The sequence below is a fragment of the Vombatus ursinus genome, unplaced genomic scaffold, assembly GCF_900497805.2.
Source record: "Vombatus ursinus unplaced genomic scaffold, bare-nosed wombat genome assembly UNPS02004691.1, whole genome shotgun sequence".
NCBI lineage: Eukaryota > Metazoa > Chordata > Mammalia > Diprotodontia > Vombatidae > Vombatus > Vombatus ursinus.
The window spans coordinates 1,995,152-2,007,687 of NW_020944469.1; positions in this window are offsets into that span (position 1 = coordinate 1,995,152).

The window sequence follows — 12,536 nt, forward strand, 5'->3', positions numbered from 1 at the left end:
GTTATCTAATCTCAGATGGCCCTGGCAATAGCAAGACTAACATTCAATTTCTCCCTAAGTGGTTTCTTATCCCACCCTGGGATACTGGGAGCTGTTCCAAACCTTTTCTTCTCTCCCCAAGCTTTATATGACATAGCCTCCCCACTCCCTCTCAGCTAAGGACTTCCCATTTAACTAAAAACTGAAGCCATTCACCAGTCTCATATGGAGAGGTGGCCCTCCTCTTTGCCCTCCTGACTTCTCCATCAGATTGCCTCTACCATCATCCCTTTCTCTTGTCTTCAGTCACTCCCTATCTACTGATTCCTTCCCTACTGCCTACAAATATGCCCATGTCTTTCTTATCTTTAGGACCCTTGCTTGAGCCTACCATCCCTTCTAGCCTTTGCACAATATCTCCCCTCTTCTTCTTGGCTCAATTTGAGAAGGCCATGTATACTACATGTCCCCACATCCTGTCTTCTCACTCTCTTCTAAACCCTCTGTAATTTAGCTTCTGACCTCATCACTCAACTGAAACTATCCTGTCCAAAGGTACCAACGATCTCTTAACTGCTCCCGTGGGTTCAATGATCTCTAGGCAGAGGATTCCCAGATTTTCCTGTTTGGCCTTGATCTCTCTGCTGAGCTACTGTCACACATCACCAACTGACTTTTAGACATACTGAACTGCATGTCCCATAGACATCTCTAATCCAACATGTCCAAAAATGAACTCATTCGCTATCCTCCTCCCCACCAATCCTCCCATTTTCCAAACTGCCTCATTATCATCAAGGGCACTACCATTCTTCAGTCACTGAGGCCCCAAATCTCCGTGTCCTCCTCACCCTCACTCACCCCATATATCCACTCTGATGCCAAATCTTGTTTCTTCCTTCACAACATTTCTCACGTATGGCCTGCTCTGCATTCACACAGCTGCCCTAGTTCAGGCCCTCATCACCTCTTGCTTAGACTATTACAATAACCTTCCAACTGGTCTCTCTGGCTCAAATCTTGCCTCATTCTAATCCATTCTCTTTTTCGAAATTGTAGGTGTGATCATGTCACTCCCTGCTTGGTGAGCCCTAGTGGGTCTCTACTACCTTCAGACTCAAATATGAAATCTTCCTTTGGTTTTTAGAGCCTTTTACAACGTGGCCACCTCAATTCCCTACACATACTCTCCAGTCCAGCAGTGACACTGGCCTTCTTGTGGTTCCTCCAGTCTCCGGGCCTTTGCTCTGGCTGTCAGTTATGCCTAGAGGCCTTGCCTTCTTCATCTCCGCCTCTTAGTTTCCTGGCTTCCTCCTTTTGCAGGAGGCCTTTCCCAGTACTCTCAGCTCCAAATGCCTCCTCATCCCAGAGTACCTTCTCTCTCTACTGGATAGATTTTGTTTATTCCTGGTTATTTATGTGTGGTCTTCCCCATTAGACTGGCAGCCACTTGAGCACAGGGGCTGTTTTTGCCTTTCTTTGTATCCTCAGTGCTTAGCACAGTGCCTGGCACATAGTAGGTGCTTAATAAATGCTTGGTGACTGAACAGAAATTCCCTCTGCAGCTATCAGCCAAGTACAGTGGAAAGAGCACTGACTTTGGAGTCAGCAGACCTAGGTTCAAATACCACCTCTGATGTTTACTACCTGAGTTATATTGAACAAATCATTTAATCCCCCTGTGCCTCAGCTTCTTCAAGTGTAAAATGAGACTGGATTAGCCAGAGCTTTCCAGTCATAGAGCTATGATCCCTGACAAATGGTCATCTAACCTCTACATGAAGACTTCTGGGGAATGCAAATGTATTACTTTCTGCGTTAACAATCTACTTTGGGAAATATCGATTGTTAGGGAATTTTTCCTTACATTATACCCTCTCGGGGCCTCTCTGCAACGCCCCAGCCATTACTTCTAGTTCTGATCTCTAGGGTCAACCAGACCAAGCATAATCCACTTTAGCCTTTCAAGTGCTCAAAGGCTAATGCCAGCTCTCCTGGCTCTAAAATCTGTCATTCTATTTCAGCTCTTTGTTTCCTCCTCAGGAAAACAGGACTTGTAGGGAGAGAGCCTTGGATTTTGAGTCAGGAGACCTATATCTGAATCCACTGCTCAGCCATAATCCTGCCTCGGACATTTACCATTTGGGTGATCCTAGGGAAGTGGCTTTAACTTCTTTGGGTGGGCCTCAGTTTTCTCATCTGTAAAATAAAGGTAACAATAACCTCACAGGTTGTGACGCTCAGATGAGGTAACCTGTGAAATGCTTTGCAAACTCGAAGAAGTGCTATAGAAACCTGAACCACGGGCACGGATGGGATTACTCCTGATATGATTTGGGCGGAATAAAAAAGAAATCAAATCCAACAATTGTGTTTTCCGCACTTGCTATGTATCAGGCTAGTCCCTTCCCCTCTCTGGACCTTAGTTTCTTCGGCTATAGAATGGAGGAGCTGAACTCGATGAGCCTTTTGATCTTTTGATCAAAAATCCTTCAACGTCAGCTCTTCTTGTCATTGTGAAGCGCTGGATTGTTCACCCACTAATAGGGAGCGTGAGCTGGGATTAGACCGTCGTGAGACAGGTTAGTTTAAACCTACTGATGCTGGGTTGTTGCCATAGCAATCCTGCTCTGTAGGAGGAGAATGGCAGGTTCAGACAAAAGCTTGTGTCAAGGGCTGCCTTTCAAGAGATCACAGCGAGGGAGCTGCTCTGCTCCCCTCCCAGGTCTAGACCCTGGGCTCTTAGGATTGCTGGGAGAAAAGGGCTTTTGTAAACCTGGAGGCACGGTAGAAATGGGCTATTGTCGCGGCCAAGCCCAAGACCACCCATTCATTCAGTGTTTATTGAGTGCCTATTGTAGGCAATGAGAGGCGATAGGGGAAGATAAAAAGGGACCAGAAGCATAGTCGCCACTCCAAAGAACTAAGTTGAGGAACTAAGATTGGGGCATAACAAGCTAGAATACAAGCTAGCCAGATGCGCTGAGTGCGGCAGAGGGCTGCCAAGGCAGTGCTTATGAAGGTTCCGATGCGGAGATCAAGGCGAGACAGAGCTATTCAAGTAAGTAAGCCTTGAAGCAGGGGAAGGATCCCCAGGTGCCTCCTCATTGCCCCACATGTATAGCAGGAGTCTGTCCAAGCAAACCTTTAAGAAAACTTTTCTTATAAAGTTTACCCAGGTGCCTCTGACCTTCAACCACAAGTGTAGGACAGAAAGAGTTAATCTAACCATCTGATAAATCCTTCCCTCCTCCCCCACCCCAAGCCATTTTCCTGGAAGAACCACTGATAAACAGTAACTGGTACAAAAGGGAAGGCACAGATACACATTCACCAGGGTTACTGAGTTGCAAAGAAGCTGGGCATTTACTATTGATTGGTAATAAAACCCATGTCCTTCACTGTGTTTAAAGATTTAATATCCTAGCTTTGTTACTATCTGTGTAATCTTAAGCAAATAAATTTAACTCCCCCTCAATTTCCTCATCTGTAAGATGAGGGATCTGGGCTAGATGACCTTTGAGGTCCCTCCTAATTCTTGATTTATGAGCCGGTGCACAGAAATGCCAGCCACCTCCAGTCTTAGGCCTCGGTTTTCCTTGTTTGTAAAATGAAGGGATTAGATGATCCTTATGGCTTTTTTTTTCTTCCTAAGGACTCTTCTAGTTCTGACATTCTAGGTTCAAATGAACAAAAGTTGCTAAGGGAAGTGGAGATACAAAGTCTAGATAAGACCGGGTCCTTGCCCTGAAGGGGTCTCAAGTCTAATAAACTGGATTATCAGAAGTCATTGTTGTGAGGTTCCTTCCCACCCTGCCATTCTGTGGTCTCCGATCCTAAACAAATTACTTGAGACAAATGAGCATCTGAAATGATTTCCTTTCATGACAGTGCTCATGTATGTGTGCTACAGATGCCAGGCTGACTCAGAAGTCCGCCCTTTACCAGAAGAAACTGGATTGAGCTAGTTTCCCCACCTTTAGTTAATTCTCTCATTAGCCAAGTGCTGGATTTCATGCCATGCAGAGGAGTTTCAATGATCTATTCATAATTCTCTCGTTTTTAAAGAATGGTTACTAGTCCAAAGAAATGTAGGAGAGTTATACGTATTTCTTAAAGTCCTCCATACCTCAGTGATTGCTGATGTGGGGCAGTGGAGCATTTCAAGGACAGCTTGGTACAATGGTAAGAGGACTAACTTTGGAGTCAAAAGATGTAGGTCCAGATCCCTCTTCTGATATTTACTACCTGTGTGGCCATTGGCAAGTCATTTAGCCTTTCTAGGCCTCAGTTTCCTCATCTGTAAAAATGAGGGGACTGGACTGGATGATCTTTAAGTTTCCTTCCAGCTCAAGAGCTATGCTCCTTGGATCCCAATAAGGATCATTCATACCCACAATGAAATAGAATCAGTCATACTGAATCACAAAGGAAGGTATGGTTGAAAATGAGAAAAAAAAACTACTCCAAAATTAAAACTATTGCTGTCAAGCAGCCTAATCAATCCTCAGAAAAGCAAAGACCTTCAGATGGAACTGGTACCCAGATGGGTTGTTACTGATTCTTCTACATGGCATAGGTCCCTTGAAGCTGGAAGAATAGCAAGAAGGCCACTAAGAGGGATTCCATTCCTTCCAGTCTCCTCCAGCATATTACTCCCTTCTATCATCCCTACATTCTCACTTGTCTTCAATCTTTCCTTATCTACTGTCTACAAACATGCTCATGTCTTCTCCATCTTCAAAAAACCCTCCCTTGATCCATCCATTCCTGATAGCAATTGTTCAGTATCTCTCCTCCCTTTTGAGTCTAAATTTCTTGAGAAGGTGGTCTATGATGGGTACCTATACTTCTTTCTATCTCATTCTCTGCAGTTTGGCTTCTGACCTCATCATTCAAATGTAGCTGCTCTCTCCAGAGTTACCAATGATCTCTTAATTGCCCAATCCAATGACCTTTTCTCAATCCTCATCCTTCTTGACCTCTATGCACCCTTTGACACTGTTGATCATACTTCTCTCCTTTCTCCTTATACAATCTCTCTCGATTTTTTGTGATACTGATCTCTCCTGGTTCTCCCACCAATCAGACTGCTCCTTTTCAGTCTCTTTGATGGATCTTCATCCAGGTTATGTCTACTAATTGTGGGTATCCCACAGGGTGTCTGTCCAGGGCCCTCTTCTCTCTATATACTATCTTCCTTAGCAATTTCCTCAGATCCTGTGGATTCAATTACTACCTCTAGGCTGATCATTCTCAGATTTATCTTGTCCTAGGTCAATGTCATCCTCAATTCCTCACTATCTGTTGTTTCTGTTTTTTTTTTTTTTTGGTTTGTTTTTTGCTTGGCAGTGGGGTTAAGTGACTTGCCCAAGGTCACACATCTAGTAAGTGTCAAGTGTCTGAGGCTGGATTTGAACTCAGGTCCTCCTGAATCCAGGGCTGGTGCACCATCCACTGCGCCAGCTAGTTGCCCCCTCCTCCCTATCTATTGCCAAGGCCTGTTGATTTTACCTTTGTAATATTTCTTGTATATACCCTCTTCTCTCCTCTGACACTGCCACCACCCTGGTGCAGGCCCTCATCATCTCACTCTTGGACTATTGAAAGAGCCTTCTGGTTGATCTCTCTGCCTCAATTTTCTCCCCACTCCAATCCATCCTCCACTCAGCTGTCATACTGACCTTCCTAAAGTGCAGCTCTGACCATGTCACCCCCATCTCGCCATCCTATTCAATAAACTCCAGTGGCTTCCAATCATCTCCAGGATCAGATAGAAAATCCTCTCTTTGTCATTCAAAGCCTTGCTTATTGTAGAAAAGACAATACAAAGACTTGGTCGCTGAAGATTACAAAAAGGTAATTTTTACTGATGAAATTCAATTTTTATTCAAGGTTACATCAGAACCATTGGCAGACGTAGTTTAGGTGAGCCTATCAGATCTGAACTTCTTAATCAATCTGTAAAAATCCAGCTCCCAAAATATTTTGGGGATTTAAAAAAAATGTCTAGTGGGCTTGGAATATTTTGTCCTCATTGAAGAAATGATAAACTCAAATAAATAGTTATTGTTGTTTGTTGTTGACTCACTGTGACCCCATTTGGGGTTTTTTTTGGCAAAGATACTGGAGTGGTTTGCCGTTTCCTTCTCCAGCTCATTTTACAGATGAGGAAATGAGGCTAACAGGGTTAAGTGACTTGCTCAGGATCACACAGCTCGTGAGTGTTTGAGGCCACATTTGAACTCATGAAGAGGAGTCTTCCTGATTCTAGACCCATCACTTTATCCACTGTGCCCTTGAAATAAATATACTGATAGACTAAAAAGCGGAATTGTTCCAGAACTATAGAAGCTCCTAAATGGAGACAGAATACTGTAATATGGCTTTGTACCATTGCCACATGTCATAAAAAGTTATGAAATGTTTCTGAGAGAGAGAAACATGCTTCAATGGCCTGGGAACTTCCCTGATTTAAATCCCATTGAAAAATCTATCAGCTATAATCAAAACTAGACTTGGAAAAACGGCCTATTAATCAAATGTACACTTAAGATCCAATGTAGTAAAAAAAATAGTTTTCCTGAAGAATGAAAAATTATATGTCAAAATCTTATGAACTCCATGTCAAATCATGTATGACAAGTGATTGTAGCAAATGGAGGTCATGGTGCATATTCAATTTTTAAAGATATAAAAAGTTGTAAGGTTTATTGCATGCCATTAAATTATTTTGTGCCAATTAATTTGCACACCACTATATTTTCTCAAGTTCCTTTTAGTTCTCAAATTCTATGGTTCTAACAAGAGAGATGATGACAAAAAAGTCACAGAATGCTATTATTATATATAGCATGCACTGATGGTTTCTGTTAGATCTTACAAATGTTTTTACAGGGTTAAAACATTGGCTTTTAAATTCCCTTATTAGAGATCATGTGTAATTATATTAATTATATTATATTCTATTATTTATATAAATATAACTATTAAGGGAGTTCTTTGAATCTCTGATCAAGGCCTATCCTCTTGAAGCATCCTGCATTAGTAATAATGTCTAACTATATGGCACTTTAAGATTTGCTAAGTGCTTTACATGTTACCTTAATTTAATTCTCACAGCAATCTTGGGTGGTAAGGTACTAATCTTTTCCCCATTTTACAGATGGTGGAAGGTATGGCTGAGAGGGGTTAAATAACTTGCCCAGGGTCACACAGCTTCTAAGTGCCTGAAGGCAGCTTTGAACTGAGGTCTTCCCAACTCCAAGTCTATCACTCTATCGCCTAGTAGTCTTGATGGAAGGCATCCTCTCTGGGATCTGAGTTCTAGTTCTTGCTTTGCTACTTATGAGACTCATGATCTTGAGTATGTTGCTTTCCTCTCTCCCCTCTCCCCCCAATACCCCCTTTCTGTATCTTTAAAATTAGGCATCTGGACCATTGAATCAAAGAGCCTCTCCGTGTACACAGGATTTTATCAGCTTCCCAGGTGAACCTACCGACTCAAGAACAATGTCCAGCCTGTCACTAGGCATAAGGTTGGAACACTGAGAGCCCCTAGAGATTATCCGTCCAGCTCAACACCCTCACTTTGCAAATGATGAAATAGACACCCTGAATACTTGTGATTTTCCCTAGATCACACAGCCAGATAATGGCAGTGATGGTGCCAGCTCGCCAACGCAGGGAGCTGCCTACTCTGGCCCTGTTCCCAAGTGCCCCTGGGTTTCAATATTCTCCAGTAATCCTGATTTACTTAAGAAATGAGTCATGCTTCATTTTTGTGGCCTCAAAAGCAATGGGGGAGATCCAACATGGATTTTGTAGCTGCCAACTGAAAAACAATTCTTAGAGTCTTCAGATGGTATGTACCCTTTAGGACAGCACTTCTGCATCTTTGTTGTGTGGTGGCCTGGGTGGTCTGGGTGGTCTGGGGAAGCCTATGGACCCTTCTCAGAGCCATGTTTTTAAGTGCCTAAAATCAAATACATGGGATTACAAAGGAAATCAATTCTAGAGAAATAATTCATGGACCCCGGGTTCTGAACCCTTGCTTTAGGGGTTTTAGTCTCCACTATCCATGCTCCAGAAGCTTCTTATTGGTGCTTGGCTCAGATTCAAACTCTGACTTTTCAAGCCCTTTAGAATCTGGCTCCAGCCTGCCTTTCCAGGCTTTCCAGGCCTCTTGGAATCTACCATTTCCCCCAAAGCTCAGCACAAGGTCTTCATCTTTCACAAGTCCTTTCCTGATCGCTACCTTCCCCATGGCTGCTAATGTCTCCTCCACAGCTCCCCCCAAAATAACTGTGCCAAGCAAATGCAAGGTGTATTTTACATTTGCTTATATGCATGAATATTGTTTTTCTCCCAAGGAATGTCAGCTTCTGCTAGAACAGGGGCTGTCTCATCTTTGTCTCTGTCTCCCCAGTGCCTAACAGTTCCTGGAACAGAGTATTTTCTTTAGTCATTTTTCAGTTGTGTCTGACTCTTTGTGACCCCATTTGAGGTTTTCTTGACAAAGATACTGGAGTGGTTTGCCATTTCATTCTCCAGCTCATTTGACAGATGAGGAAACTGAGGCAAACAGGGTGAAGTGACTTGCCCAGTGTCACACAGCTAGGAACTGTCTGAGACCAGATTTGAACTCAAGAAGATGAGTCTTCCTGACTCCAGGCCTGGCTCTCTATCCATTGCAGTGCCACCTAGCTGCCTGGGACAGAGTATAGTCTTCATAAATGTTTCCTGACCCATCCTTTGGTAACATTAGGTCTTTTCCTTTAAGGAGCTTGTGGAGCTACCTTGCTTTCACTCAAATGGTCCTCTTTCTCATGAGAATTGCATACCTTTTAATTAAAAGTGATGTCTCTCTATCTTGGAAGGCCATATTCTTTGATCCAGTTTTGGGAGGGGAGAGAATACCATTGCTTTTGAGGCCACAGAAATGAAGCATGACTCACATCTTAAGTAAGCCGGGATTACTGGAGAATATTGAAACCCAGGGACACTTGGGAACAGGGCCAGAGTAGGCAGCTCCCTGCGTTGGCCAACTGGCACCATCACTGCCATTATCTGGCTGTGTGATCTAGGGAAAATCACAAGTGTTCAGGGCGTCTGTTTCATCATTTGCAAATACTGACCTGGAGGTCAGTCAGACAAATCATTTCATTAGTGATTGCTAGGGTGAGAGACATCACAGCCTAATTACTCTCACATCTTCACAAGAGCCCAGCACTACCTCGAAAAGATATACTGAATTTGGCCTAAGCCTGGCCTGATGGTTATATTCAATGAGCCTCAACCAGACTCAAGGTCTCTTTCCAATGTGGATTCAAGAACTTGGATTCTAGAACACTTTCTAAATCTCTCCTTGCAGAATGGGAGTTCCTCAAGGGCAGAGACAGTCTCGCTTTTTATCTTTATATCTCCATCATCTAGCACACTGCCTGGCACATAGTAGGTGCTTGATAAATGTTTGTTAATTGATTCAGCAAGCCCAGTCATATGTGTGCCCCATGAGGATCTGGGTCTAACTCTTTAAAGAAAGAATAAGACAAAAGAACTTAGCCCTGTTGGAAATAAGAGCTGAATCCTCAGATGTTTGGGAACAAGTGAGGAGGAAGAAGACTGGGATGGTAGGCAGGAGACAGGGAATGAGGAAATGAGCTTGTAAAATGGAGGTGGTAACTTCTCTCATCTACTCTATAGAGGCAGCTAGGTGGTACAATGGATAGAGCGCTGGGCCTGGAGTATGGAAGACCTCAGTTCAAATCTGGCCTCAGATATTTACTAGTGACCCTGGGCAAGTCACTTCACCTCTGTTTGCCTTAGTTTCTTCAGCTGTAAGATGGGGATAATAATAGCATTTACCTCCCAGGGTTGTTGTGGGGATCACATGAGGGAATAATTGCAAAGCATTTAGCACACTGCCTGGCACACAATAAGCACTATATAAATGTTAGCTATTATATTACTATTTGTTAAAAAAAAAAAGCACTTAGCATAGTGCATGGCACATAGTAGGCACTTCATAAAGGCTTGTTCCCTTCCTTTTCCCCTTAGAGGAAATGATGTGAAAACAAATGAGATTTATTTTTAAGAGCTCCTGACCTCTTGGGAGTAGTGGTATGCCCAAAGGGTGTTGTTCTTCATAATTTTCTATTATTCATTGACCCTCCCTAGACGTTCTCAGTTTGATCCAAGTCGAATTTCGTAGAAATGCCAACTGCCCAAGACAAAGGGCCGGTTTTCATGCTGCGTCTTTGACAAATTCACTCCGGGCCCTTTTTGGTCTAGCTTTGGCTACCTGCATCTTCTAGCTCATTTCATCACTCAGATTCTCAAGAGACGTGAGGCGGATAGGATGAGTTGAAACTTCCTCTTCCTGTTCTGTGTCAATCCGGCTTTTAATAGATAACTAGATGCCATCCGTTCTTTGACAGGGACCTGTCTCCTCCTCACATATTTTGGAGAGAATGACAAAGGGGACCTTTGTCAAATTTCCTGATGCATTGTTCCTACCATTGTGCAGTGGAGTTAAAAACAGAAGGGGCCTTCTCTTAACTCCTGTCTTCGCTTCCCCACCTTCTGATTGCTGGAGCAATTTAGTCGTTTGAGACAACCTTTCACCACTGTTTCAGGTTTCATTCTTCCTTGTTCTCTTTAATATGTTCCCTGGCAACTTAACAGTAGCTCAAGAGGGAGATCTTATCATTTCCTGATAAGTGTATGTTGAGTAAAAAAAGGGCAGTTTGCTCTACAATTTTGAGCTTGGCCTGGTGTTTCAATATTACTTAAGAACATTCAGGCAATTGGGCAAAGCAACTGATCCATCAGGGTAAATGACCTCTTTGCTGTTTTCCCCACAACTTGTGCTGGCTTCAAGGACAACCATTTTCACTGGAAGGACACAACTGCCTTGCCCAGCCCTCATCCGAGCTAATGGCAACCAGCCTTGTATTCTGTGGAGAACGTACCTGGCTGTTATCTACTATTGCTTTCCTAGTAGAACCATTGGATTTAGAGCTGGGAGAGAGTTAGAATGCATAAGGGCAGAGCAGAGAGGGCCACTAGAACACAGGCCGCTAAGGCTGGAAGGGGCCTCAGAACCCAGCATGCGAACAGGCCGTCAAAGCTTTGAAAATAGGATGTTACACAGATGTCAGAGCTGGAAGGGGCCTGGGAACACAGAATGTTGGGGCCAGGAGGGACCTTAAAACAGAGAACATTAGAGCTGAAAAGGCCTGTGGAACATCAAGCCCAAGGTTCTTAACCTTTGCTGGGTCATGGACCCTTTGGGCAGTCTGGTGAAGTCTATGGACCCTCTTCTCAGAATCATGTTTTTAAAATGCATAAAACAAAATACATAGGATTACAAAGGAAACCAATTACATTGACATAGTTATCAAAATATTTTCTTTGAAGTTCATAGACCCCAAACTAAGAACCCGTGATTTTGTCCAATCCTCTTACTTTATAAAGGAGTAAAGGGAAGACTAGAGTGGGAGCGAGTGACTTGCTTAAGGTCACTCGGCCACTTTGTCACAGAGCTGGGAAAAGAACTGAGAGCTCTTGACTTCCCTTCTAGGATCAGGTTTTTTTAAAAAAAATTGTATTTAAACCAACATATATGTATTAAGTGCTAACTGTGTGGAGCAGTGTGGGAGACCCAAAGTTTGATAAGACTTTCTTCCTTGTATTCATGAACTTGAGTCTAGTGGGAGTAGGAGGCAGACAGCCATAATACAGGCCAAAATTACATGGCAAGTGCATTAGAGAGTTACAAACAATATTCTACATGAGGCCTGTGGGAGAAGTCAGGTACCTCCTATAGCGCTATATTTTGACTATGCTTGTATATCTGTAACCATGACTACCTTGGCCCCTATTACGTGAAGGCCAGGCATATTATTATTTACCCCTCCCCCAGGGTTCTCTGGCACCCTTAGGGAGGTGTGGGGGATGCCCAGTCTCTTTGCCCTTGCTTCAGCCTCCACTGATTGTGTTCCTTCAATTTTAGGGATCCCTTGCACCCCAGTTCCATTTAACCACTTAAGAGTTAGATTAGCTTTTACAAAGAAATATTGACTTTCAAGGTATAGCCAGAACAAACATTCTTCTTAAGGCATGGGCAGCAGAATCCCTCCTTACACCACTGCAGTCTCTGAGAGGGGAGGGGACTTAGGGTGATAGCTTAGTTCAGTTCCTATATAACATAGTCTCACAAAGTTCCAAGTCCAAAGCCCACCCTGGTCTTGAGTGTGGGCACCTTAGCTTCTCAGGACTTCCTTGTTGGCCCAGCAGCAATATCTGGCCTGCAGTCCTGTTTCCAAGGTTGCCTGGCTCAAGCTGCTGGGGCTAGAGACTCTACAGCCTGTGCCTGGAACTGAAAAGGACAAAGGAAACAGACCATACCAAAAGCTCAAGCCTGGTTCTTGAGGCCATAGGCCTCCTCACCCAACTCAGCTCATGGTGCTTGTGCTGTGGGTGAACAGGGCTTTCACCCTCTCCGGACCCAGCTGGAAAGACAGAGACAATGTCCAAGTTGAGGAATTTGAAAA